Source organism: Lutra lutra, chromosome 2, assembly GCF_902655055.1.
Source record: "Lutra lutra chromosome 2, mLutLut1.2, whole genome shotgun sequence".
Lineage (NCBI taxonomy): Eukaryota > Metazoa > Chordata > Mammalia > Carnivora > Mustelidae > Lutra > Lutra lutra.
Window position 1 is genome coordinate 122,133,686 of NC_062279.1, and position 12,381 is coordinate 122,146,066.

Sequence of the window (12,381 nt, forward strand, 5' to 3'; positions counted from 1 at the left end):
TGTCATGTTGAAGAGTTTGAGCTCTATCCTGTGGGTGAATAGAATCATGGACACTACATATTATAAACAGGAGATTATAACATGGCCAGATTAGTTTCAGAATGATTCTTCAGGCAGCACTATGGAGGATAACCTAGAGTGGAAGAGGGAGACCAGCTAGAGTTAATATAATGGCTGACACCTCAACCAGAATGTGACAAGGACAATGGAAATTAAAAGGAAGGGGTGGGTTTGAGATAATGCGTGGAGGAAGATGAGGGAGGAGGAATCTGGGTGACTCAGCGCCAATCAAGTTATTTTTGGTAACATAGGGCAGAGAGAACATTTGTATAAATGAAATGTATAAGGAGACCAAAATTTTCCACACTGAACATTCTAGTTGTGCAGATTTAAGAATCTTTTTTTCCCCTAGACCACATCCCTCTTAGAACACTTAATGAGTAATGAAGTCGACTGAATGCAGGAAACAAGGCAGAAAAGAGAATCAAAGCCTTTGAAAAATCAAGCAGAAACTAAATTATTTTTTTCTACTCAAGCTCCCTAAACAGAGTTCATTGTCTATCACTCAGAAAAGTGAATTATGTATCTGAACTTTGTTGTCAGAAATACCAAATTCCAAAACTAGGAAATTCAATAAGCCAACCATTTTCTCCTGATTATCTAAAAACATTAACTCCCTATTCCTTCTACACCCTGTCTTCCTCTTACCTCAGGCTTTACATCTTGAATCATTGAAGTTTAAAAACAGTGTTTGCAACCTCAATGTCAGTTTTTATTTCCTGTGTTTTTCTCTGCCTGTTTGTCAAAGTCAAAAGTGGTGGTGACAATGGTGGACAAAGGAAGGTGACTGGTTGGGGAATATGTGTATTAGGTGATTGAAAATTAAAATTACAGAATAATTTGGAGCCACTGAAAATCAAACTTGGAAGGGACCTTGAAAGCTACTTAGTTTTGTCGTCCCTCATTTCAAAGAAAGTTGACCTCGGAGAGATGAAATGACTTATCCAAGGATAAACATCTAATAGGAAAGTGAACCAGCAGAATGAGAAAAACACATAAAAACTACTTTTAAAAGGCCTATACTATAGACCTTGTGTATACTTGAGGACTGGTAATTTAATTTACAATTGCTAAATAGAGTGCACCATAACAACAGGTGAAAGCAGTAAAATCCAAATGCTTGCAGAAGCTATACAAAATGAAGGACAAAATAATTTTGGGATTGGAATTGGCTGGTTTTTTTTTTTTTTAATAGTTTGAAAGGATTTTAAGTGATGGTATTGGAGTTAAAATTTTTCTACATTTTATAGGTGGTATGTGGCACATGTAGAGACTTGGAAATGCTATAAAGCAGAATAACTTGAATTTGAGGGAAGCTGGCATTGCTTGATTTCAAGAGTTTAGTTTAAAAAAAAAAAGCCAAGTGTGAAAGTTCACATTTCCTTGCATCCTATGATAATGGGATTTTTTTTCTCCTTGGCAATGAAATGGGTACCATGTGGTCCCTTAATTTCTTAAGTAAAAATTTTAATTGGGTGGGGAGAGTCTCTTAATCCTTAGGGAAATATGCTTCATATGGATTGTAAAATCTGGCAAATTTTGGAAAGAAGAAAAGCAGGCAGTTCTTTCGGAAAAAAAAAAAAAAGATCTGCTTGAACTTGCCTTTCTTGAAAACAAAACAAAACAAAACAACAAAACCCAACATTCTTTCATAAAGCACTTTTTTCAAAAGTATTTGCCCTTGAGCATTTTTTCCTACTTACCTATGCTTATCTTTCAAAACAAACATTTATTTCTTTCTACTATAGAGTGTGAGGAAGTCCCTTTGAGGTTATGCCCTACAAACATATCCAAGCAGTAACTGTCACCTCCTTCCTATGGTACAACAAATGACTAACTCAACCACAGGCAGCGCTGAACAGAGAGCAGTGATTTCACGATGGTGGCGGTTCAGATGTTACCTATGGGGCAGTTTCTCAAGGGGAAAAAAATAGAACTGTATTTTTGTGTGCAAATAAAATGTTGGGTCCTTTTGACCCAATGGAAAATGTGTGTCTGTTGGTGGCTGCCTAGTTGGAATATGATGATTTACACTTGGAAACATTTGTGTCATTTATCATATGATGTTACTGGCCTACAGCATGACTGCATAACAAATAACCATATTAAAAATTAATCTTTTCCAGTTCATCAGACTGTATGTCTTTCTAAAACCCCAAGTTTACTCTTTCCTTCTTGTCCTATCTTTTCCTGCATTCACCCCATGCATTAACTATAGGATTAAGTGAAAATTCGGGCCCTGGGTTTTCATAGCTCTGCTATCAGACCCCCAACCAGCCCTGCTTGGGGGTCGTCTCCTGCTTATCCTGCAACATAAATCTTCTACCAATGGAATTGGCCTCTGTTCCTAAAACATACCTTCAAATCCTGACCTCAGGGACTGCCTTTACCTTTTAAATTCTAGTCTTTAGTAGCAAGGTCTAAATCCTATTTCTCTGACTGAATCATGATAAAATAATCTCTCCCAGAATATTTTTAGTAACAACATTGTGTAAACTGCTCATTAATTCTCATGTTTACTTTTTAATGCTGCAGAGGACACCAAACTTCACCACTGCCATCTGAAGGTTTCTGGCTGGGCCTGAGAATTAAATTGGCATGAGGCAGGTTAACAGGAAAAAAGCTATCAGATTTTTACATGTGCATGGAAGCCCCCTTAGAAAAATGAACACCCAAGGAAGTAGCTAGGCCTAAGTACTCATGTATTAGGTTGAACAAAGAGAAACAATTGTGGGAAAAGTAACTAAGACATATAGGGAGACTAAAGGAAGGAGAGTTATCTTAACTAGGTCCATTTGTACAGATTTCTCAGCCTCCACTCCCCAAATCTGGTGTTAAGAATATTCCTTTCCTTCTGGTCCTGGGAGGGCATCTTTCTCAGGGGAGTTTTATCTCTTGTTTTCAGGAATTAAAGGGGAGATCAGAGCACTTGCTGTCTTTTAGTGCCTTTAGCTAAAAATAATTCTTAAGCTAAAGTGGAATATTTAGGGTAGAATTTTTTGGCACGCTTCAAAAATTAGGTTTTATCTCTCCTTCTACATTGTAATTCTCTGAGATTGAAATTATGTTGTAGATTTACCTGCACCCCAAAGGTTTTTGCTCATACTAGGCATTCAATAAATAAGTATTAATGTTTTTTCCCGCATTTTACAAAACCTTTTTAAAAAACCTATATTTAGGGTGCCTGGGTGGCTCAGTGGATTAAGCCTCTGCCTTCAGCTCAGGTCATGATCTCAGGGTCCAGGGATTGAGCCCCACATCAGGCTCTCTGCTCAGCAGGGAGCCTGCTTCCCTCCCTCTCTCTGCCTGCTGCTCTGCCTACTTGTGATCTCTCTTTCTGTGTCAAATAAGTAAATAAAATCTTTTTTAAAAAAACCACAAAAAAACTATATTTGAGGGACACTTGAATGGTTCAGTGGGTTTAGCATCTGCCTTAGGCTCAGGTCATGATCCAGTCCCTGCATTGGTCTCCCTGCTTAGGGGGGAGTCTGCTTCTCCCTCTCCCCTTTCCCCTCCCCCCTATTCGCATGCACTCTCTCTCAAATAAACAATATCTTTAAAAAAAAAAAAAATCTTGTATTTGGATCTTGTTTTTCTAACCAGAGGGACATTTACTATGGTAATAAAATGCATATTCTGATATGATATGTAACCTACTTTAAACCATTTTAGTCTTGCACATTGCTAGTAAATAGAGTTCTAAAAATATTATGTAATTATTTGGCATAGAAAATTCTGGTAATATCATTGATTATGTTCAAGTTTCCAGAAAAGAATAGTTTTAAGAATTGGGGCAGTAAAATTTTGGCACTGGAGGAGACTGATATCAGAGGTCATTGAAACAATTTACCTTTTACCCACTGTTCCTTTTACCCCACTGCATCCTTTCTATAACATCCCAAATAGGCCTGACATGGAAGTGCCTGGAATTACTCCTTCATTTTACTAATGTATTCTAAGTTTTTCATAATACGAACCATTTGGTCTTTTTCATTAAGAGTCAAAAGTATCCCTAAGGTAACAAATACTGAGTTGATTTGGGAATGTTGGAGAATGCCGGAGCCCTTCTCAGCTTCTTAGGTACCAATGGTCCTTCTCCTAGATACTAAACCATTGTTTACTCCTCTTGCTGAACTTGGCATAGACACAAAACTCTTCAAAACCTCCCTTTTTTTCAAATGAATAATGGCTATAAATGCTTCTGAATGCTCTTTGGGTAGATCTATAATAATATTATGTAATTCAAGGTATTACTCAAATTAGAATATTATTCTTTTTTTAAAGATTTTATTTATTTAGTTGACAGAGAGAGAGAGAGAGAGAGAGCAAGCGAGCCAAGCAGGGGGAGTGGCAGGCAGAGGGAGAGGCAGAAGGAGAAGCAGGCTACCTGCTCAGCAAGGAGCCCAAAGTGGGCTGTGGGACTCAGTCCCAGCACTCCAGGATCATGACCCAAGCCGAAGGGAGACACCTAACCGACTGAGCCACCCCGGCACTCCAGAACATTATTCTTAGTAAATACAGTAATATCTTAAATTGCATATTACATGTAATATTTTTATAAGTACTTGGGTTTATAAAACTTGGTATTTCAACAAACTTGTGAGTTAAGAAGGAACAAAATTATTAGCTTAGTTTTATAGATAAGTTTGACACAGGGAGGAAATAGGATTTTCCCATTTATTAATAAAGTTAGGACTAAAACCTAACTTTGCTGACTCTGTTAGTTAATTCTGCTATCTCCCTGATGCCCACTCTGTAAGAACACATGAGTATGCCCACCATCTGGTGAGGATGCAGCAGTGTTCTGCCCGTGACTTTGCTGTGATGGAACATTTTGTTGGAACAACTCTCCCTATATTCATACTTGGATTTTCAATTAGTAGTAATCACGCCTCGGATAAACCTCATTGGCTACGATACTGCCATACTGGAATTTTATAGGGAGTTTCATTTTAAATTGTGCTGTTTCATATGAAAGACAATCTGGCCAGTTTCTTAATTGCATGCCATTCCTATGGTTTAGAAACAATGTTGTTGCATTGACAAGGAATGTATATAGCCCAAATACACAAAAGCAAATTTAAATTGTTTTGGATTTTGATTATTTTAGTATCCTAATTTATTATAACTCAGCTATCTATAGTGAACAGTTGGCCTCTTATTAGGTTGTCCCCTCCAACTCCATCCCTGCTCAAATTATTAAGTGGAAAGTCTTCTAATTATATAGTCTCATTTTGGGGAAAATTGGGAAGGTGGAAATCTAAATGATGCGTGTTACTCTCAGAGCTAGGAAACTAGAGCCAGGTCTCCTGGTACTCTAATTAAAACTTTTATTTCTGCAGATTTATTCTGTGGTCCTTACTGAACAGATCTGCCTTGGGTTTCTGCTGGTGAGTTTTTCAGCAGGAATGCGGGCTTTGTTTCTTTGAATAGTTGAGTGCAGATTAGTGGTATGCCAATTTCCTGTGGCCTTTCAGAGCTGCAATTTGAGCCCTGTTTGCTCCTGGCCCTTGCACAATTGAAAACAATGGATGACTTCTTTTAGGTTTCACTTCAGGGCTCTTAGAAACAGGGGAAGTGGCTAAAGCCCTACTTTACAGGTAATTAACAATAGATAATGTTTGCTCTGCATTTTTAGAGCCGATAAAAGGTAGACGAACATATTCAGCTCCTGATTTAGACACTGTGCCGTGGTTTTATGGATACAATAGCTGTCTTAGCATTAGTAAGGTGGCATTGAATATCTGGGTCACATATATGATTGAACACAAAACTTGTAAAAAGAAAAAGAAAAAAGGATATTATTGAAAAACAGATGGGTAACTTCAAGAAAACACTCCTTAGACATGCTAAGAAAACTGTCACTTTAAGTGATGCATTTTGGCTCAGGGTGCATTTATTATATCTGTTTTATGAGGTGAACAATTTTCATGACTTGATCCTTACTCAAAATAACTTTTTTGTTCTATCAATTCAACTCTAGAATCCACCTCTTTGTTAAAATGATACTAGGTTAAGAAGCTTTATTCGCTATCACATTTAATTATTAGCCACGTGTATTTTTACGAACTGGTCTAACATGTTGTAGAAAACAGTGTATTTTGCCCTTTTATTGTATATTTGGTAGGGTTTTTGTTTTAATACCCTAAATAAATAATTTTTAGAGTACTTTTCTCCCTGGACATACTATGTCCACTTTATGACAAGCTAGGTTGGTAGCTATGTTGGCAGATTAATTGATTTATTCAATCTTCAACAGTTATAATATACCTACTCTGCCTCACATACCGGCCAAGCATTAAGGCTGGAAATATGGGGGGGGGGGGGTGCTGTCTTTAAGGAGATTATAGCAATCCTTTCCCAGCACTGTTGCCAGAAGAAGTGGAGGCTTCTCCTTGGGAAAAAATAATCTCAATTTTAATACTTAAACTTTACATCTACAATTGTAATGTGGAGGCAGCATTTTTGATAAAAATCTAAAGATTGGGTCATGTCTGAGATCCTCAAGTAACTGAGTTTTAGAGTGAATCTTCATCCAAACCAAAAGATAGTGGCTTTTTGTTCTGAGCAACTTGTAACTAGCAACATGAAAATGTCACCTTACTCATTTGCTCTTAAGAGATGATGAATATAGAGAAGTTACTTTAGTAGAGAATTTTAGATCATTTAAAACCAGAGCAGCTTTTTCTAAGTGTGTTTAGACGCCCTTGAGAACAGTGTTTTAAGTACAGAGGTGTACAAAAGTGAAGGAGCCCCACATCAATTAATTAGTCAGCCCAGACTTGCTGAACGCCCAGAACGTGTTCAGCACTGTGCCAGTAGTGTGGTTTTAAGGAAAAAGTATAAGCTCTTGATCTTCACTAAGAGCTGCATCAGGAGGCTGACCTGGCAACCGGAAATAGAAAAGCACTTAAATCCTCTTTTCTTCTGATAAAAGTAACATGTATTTATTGTAACACTGTTTTTGAAAATTTAGAAAAGGCATGAGGAAGAAAACAAAAATCACACATAATCCTGCTACCCATTTCTTAGTTACAGAGGGATTTTAACAATTATTTGGATACTCTTGACCTATCTTCTAGTTTCTTTAACATCTAAAATAGAAACTATGAGCAAAAACAGTCCTAGTTTTATTCTCCCTTCATTATTTTCTATAACTCATTGACTCTTTTAGAATAGAGATATTTATTCCAAAATATGGTATAGACCTGAATGATCTTTCAGAAAACAGTCAATCTGAAGAGAACCAGAATTTGTATTTTATTTCATTTATTTCCTTCCTTTCTGTCTTAATAAAGTGGAGCTCTTTTCAGAGAGTTGTGAAGGGGGAAAACTGAGCTTGTACTTTTCAGCTTTCCAGCACTTAAACCCAGCTAAGCACATTTATTGGAGGAAAACTAAAGCACTTGATAAGAAAGAGTTAAGAAAACTGGGATCACCAGGGAAAACTTAAGGGCTCAGTGACAAGAATATATGATTTTCATTTAAAAGAAACTATAATTATATCAGATTGCTAATAGTTATAGCAAAATAATCCTGTAAAGAAAAGCCTTAAAAAAAAAAAAAAGCCTTAAAAAAATGTCAGCCACAGGTCTGCTGGGAGAGCTAGGTTTCCTTCTCTTCCCCTTCCCCCACTTTTTATGTTAACCACATTAATAGTGCTAATAATTTCTCTTAAGAAACTTTGTCTCTGAAGACTAATGCTCATCGTTTTCCCCACGGTGACTGGCTTGGAATTACGTAACCAACTTTATTATCACAGTCATTAAAATCAGTGTATATTTCATTCCGGTTGTACAGGAAGTGATTACCTAAAGTATCCATTTAAGAGATGACTTAATGTTTAGATAGTGAACTTGTATGTTCATCATGTCAAAGTCTCAGAGAACTATTTTGTTTTCCTTAAGTGCTCTAAATGGCTGCTTAGTGACCTACAGTTGTGATTAGCTGTGTGTACATCCGCAAAGTTATCGGTATTAAAATAGTACCATTTTAACGATACTCTTAGAATGGTCACATTCTATTATTCTCTTGTTTCACGATTTAAAGGAACTTTTTGACTTGTGAGCAAAGTGACTTCCTAAGGGGACGTCAATCTTACAGGAGAACGCTGACATCTTTCATCTTTTCCGTTGAAGGAACTCGTTTGCTAAGACAACTTAGGATGCACTTAGGAAGAAGTGACGACCCTATTTTTATTTTATTTAATTAACCTTTTACAATGACTCCTAGATAGGTAAGTGTTCTACCAAAAATTAAGGTATTTGAAAGCAGCAGTGAGCTCACTTAATTTCTCTATTTTAAACAGAGTGCTTTTGATGGTTTACTAGACACGACATCACAGTTTCCTGTTTCATATTTGAGTTAAGCAGGGTTGGAGAAAACCATTTGCCCTAGGTTTTGAAACTTTAGGGACAAAAAGCCCCTGGCCAGAAGCTTCAGGAGCACAGTGAACTTTTTTAAATTGTGAAAGAGAATTAAAACCACAATACTGATGAACCAAACAAATACACAACCTCCCTCCCACTGTCCCCCCCAAAGAAGGGTAAAAAGCTAAAATAGGAGACTGGTTGATGGAAATGATTATTTAAACCTTTCACTTTTAAGGGCTCACAGGTTTTTATTATTTTCCTTCTTCCTAATAACAACTAGCCTAGCACTCTGTATGTTGGCAAAATTGTTTTGTGTTCTCAATTGAGAAAGGGAAATTGAAGGTAGAGTTAAGCTTTTAGGCTCAATAAATCACTTGCAGTTAGAATTTAGTGTTGATGGCGGTTTCAGGACTGAGGTATTTAATAGTGTGGTAAATAAAGAGAAAATACTGAATCTTTTCTGCAATCTGTATGGAATAAAAAACATATTTGGCCTTAGGTATTACTCTTGTGCATGCTTACTTATTATTGTATTACTTTTTTAAAAAGCAGCAAAACAAATTGCTCTACAGAAAACAAGACACTTCTGAAACCTGTGTAAACTCTTGGTTTCTTAAGATTCCTAGAGAAGAAGTTCGACTATGTGACAAAGTTATAAAGTATGATCATTTTTAAAGGTGGAATATAATAATTTTAGGTAATTTAGCAAAAGTGTTTTTTCTAAGTTTTTATTTAAATTCCAGTTAGTTACCATACACAGAAGTATTAGTTTCAGGTGTACAATATAGTGATTCAACAATTCTGCTCAAAACCCTAACACTACACACCCATAATGAGGAATTAGAGTGCACTAAGTTCTCTTAGTGAAGAAAACTGAAATACTGAGACTTTGGAGAAACAAGTAATTATTTCCTGAGATAGGGCTGAGGGAGCAGACATGGGCTAGGAAGGCAGTGAGCCAGCTTCTGAGGTTGTGGTGGTGAACAAGGACAGACCTATTGCTTCTCATTTGATCTCTTCTCCTCTTAATTACAGAAGCAAAAAGATTTTGGGGTGAAACCTTTATAAATTCAGTACTAGTACCCTTCCAGTTCTGTATTCCAAATATCACTATGCTTAACTTAAGAGATGAAGCTCTCTTTCTTTTCTGAGATTTAGTCTTTCTATACAACTCAAAAAGACTAGCCATTTCCCCCTTTCTATACAGGAACCGTGGTCACAGAGCAGTAGAGTCATTGGCTGAGGTTTCCATCATTTCAGTTCTTATTACCAAATGACATTTGAATTCTGCTTACATTGTGATTGTCTCCTCTGCAACAGAAGGCTACTAACATTACCCCTGTAATCTCCGTTTCCTGAAGTTTTAGTTTGTAAGGTATATATTTATTCTTATGCATGTTAATTTTCATTCCCATATAATTTATTTCATTTATGGTTTGCTTTTCTCACTGTGTTGTAAGTTCCTCCAAAGGATAGATTTCTCTTTTTATATCCTTTCATTATTTTCATAGCTCAAATTCATTGACTGCTTATCATATGCTGGGGTAGCTGGGTACTGTTCTTTCATGAATTATTTATTTGATCTTCTCAACAACTGTATGAAGTAGGTATCATTATTATCCTCTTTTATAGATGAGGAAACCCAGGTGCAGAGTGGTGAAGTAAATAGCCCAGTTTCCTCACAGCTAAAACTGGGGGAATCAGGATTTGAACTCTGGTTATCTGACTCCAAAGACTGTGCATAATGCATATCTTTGTTTTAACCATAGATTTCTAGGAATGGTCATTGCTGCTTTTTCTTAGCAATAGACACTGAGCTGAATGTGTTCCCCCCAAATTCATATGTTTAAATCCCAAGGCCCACTGTGATGATATTTAGGGGTAGGGCTTTTGGGAAATGATTAGGTCATGACTCTTAAAAGAGAGCCCAGAGAGCTTCTTTGCCCTTTCTAACATGTGAGAACACAGCAAGAAGAAAGTCATCTATGAACTAGTAAGCAGAGTATCACCAGACACTGAAATCTCCTGGTGCCTTGCTTTTGAACTCCCCAGCCTCTGGACCTATAAGAAATAAATTTCTGTTGTTTATAAGCCACCTGGTCTACTGTCTTTTGTTGTACCAGTCCGAACAGACTGAAGCACAAAGAAACCAAGATCAATCTTTAAGAGAAAATAGGATAATTTTATCTGTTATTTAAGAATAGGTTAACTTTTGGGGCACCTGAGTGGCTCAGTCGGCTAAGCATCTAACTCCTGGTTTCTGCTCAGGTCGTGATCTCAGGGTCATGAGATGGAGCCCTGTGTTGGGTTCACCACTCATTGCGGTGTCTACTTGGGAGTCCCTCTCCCTCTTTCTCTTGCCCCTTCCCCAGCTCAGTTTAGATTCCCTGGTCCAATTCAGAATATTGTTTTGACCAAATAATGTTGCCTGAAAGTCAATACACAAGAGATTAGTTTGTAGGCATTCCACTTGAGAGAGGGGTTGTAGGGAGTTTTTCTTCCTCACCTACCCCCTCAGCTTTCCCTTCTTCTCCCAAAGCCTACTTAGAGTAACTTAAAAACCATGAACTTCATGACCAGCAGAACATTTCTCCCTGGAGAATCTTCAGGGACCTAGAAATTTTGAAATGGCATGCAAAATTGTGTGTGTGAGATTCTTTCTTGGAGAAGAGTCCAGGGTTTTTTCAGATTATCTGAGAATTTCTGTCCCCCAAAAGGGGTAAGAGCAACTGTCCCACCTACAGAAAAGACACTTTATTTTCTATGTATAACATCTTTTTAAGGCACTTAGTGAAATTTGCATAGTTTACAACAAATTATCAGTATAAGGTTTTAAAATTCTGTACCTTATCAGTTGGAAGCTGGAGGGGGACCATTAAATGATTTCACATGGATTAGCATCACATACCAGTCAAATGGTCATTACAATCTTTTCTGTGAAAGAATTTGACCCAGAATTTTTTTTAAATTGAAATATAATTAACATACAATATCCTATTAGGTATATGTCATAGTGATTTGACATTTTTATACATTACAAAATGATCTCATGATAAATCTAACTACCATCTCTCTCCATACAAACTTATTACAATATTACTGACTATATTTTCTATGCTGTATGTTGCATCCTTATGACTTATTTTATAACTATGGAAGTATGTATCTGTTATTTTCCTTCCTCTATTTTGTACCACCCCCAACTCCTTTGGTAACCAACAGTTTGTATTCCATATCCATGAGACTGTTTCTGTTTTGTTTTGTTTATTTGTTTGTTTTTTTAGGTTCCATATATAAGTGAAATCATTTGGTTATTTGTTTTTTTCTGTCTGACTTAGGTCACTTAACATAAAATACCCTCTAGGTCCAACCATGTTGTTGCAAATGGTAAGATTTCATTCCTTTTTTATGGTTGAATGATTTGTGTTCTATATACACACTACATCTTCTTTACCCATTCATTCATCTATAGATGGACACTTAGGTTGCTTCCATCCCTCAGCTGTTGTAAATAATGCTGCAGTGAATACAGGGGTATGTATATCCCTTAGAATTAGTGTTTTCATTTTCTTTTCTTTTCTTTTTTTTTAAGATTTTATTTATTTATTTGACAGAGAGAGCACAAGTAGGCAGAGAGGCAGGCAGAGAGAGAGGAGGAAGCCGGCTCCCCGCTGAGCAGAAAACCTGATGCAGGGCTTGATCCCAGGACACTGAGATTGTGACTGAGCCGAAGGCAGAGGCTTTAACCCACTGAGCCACCCAGACGCCCCATGTTTTCATTTTCTTTGGATAAATACCCAGAAGTGGAATTGCTAGAATGTACGGTAGTCTTATTTTTAATTTTTGGAGGAACCTCTATAAGGTTTTGTATAGTGGCTATACCAATTTAGATTCCCACCCACAGTGTACAAGTGTTCCCTTTTCTCCACATTCTTGCCAACACTTGTTA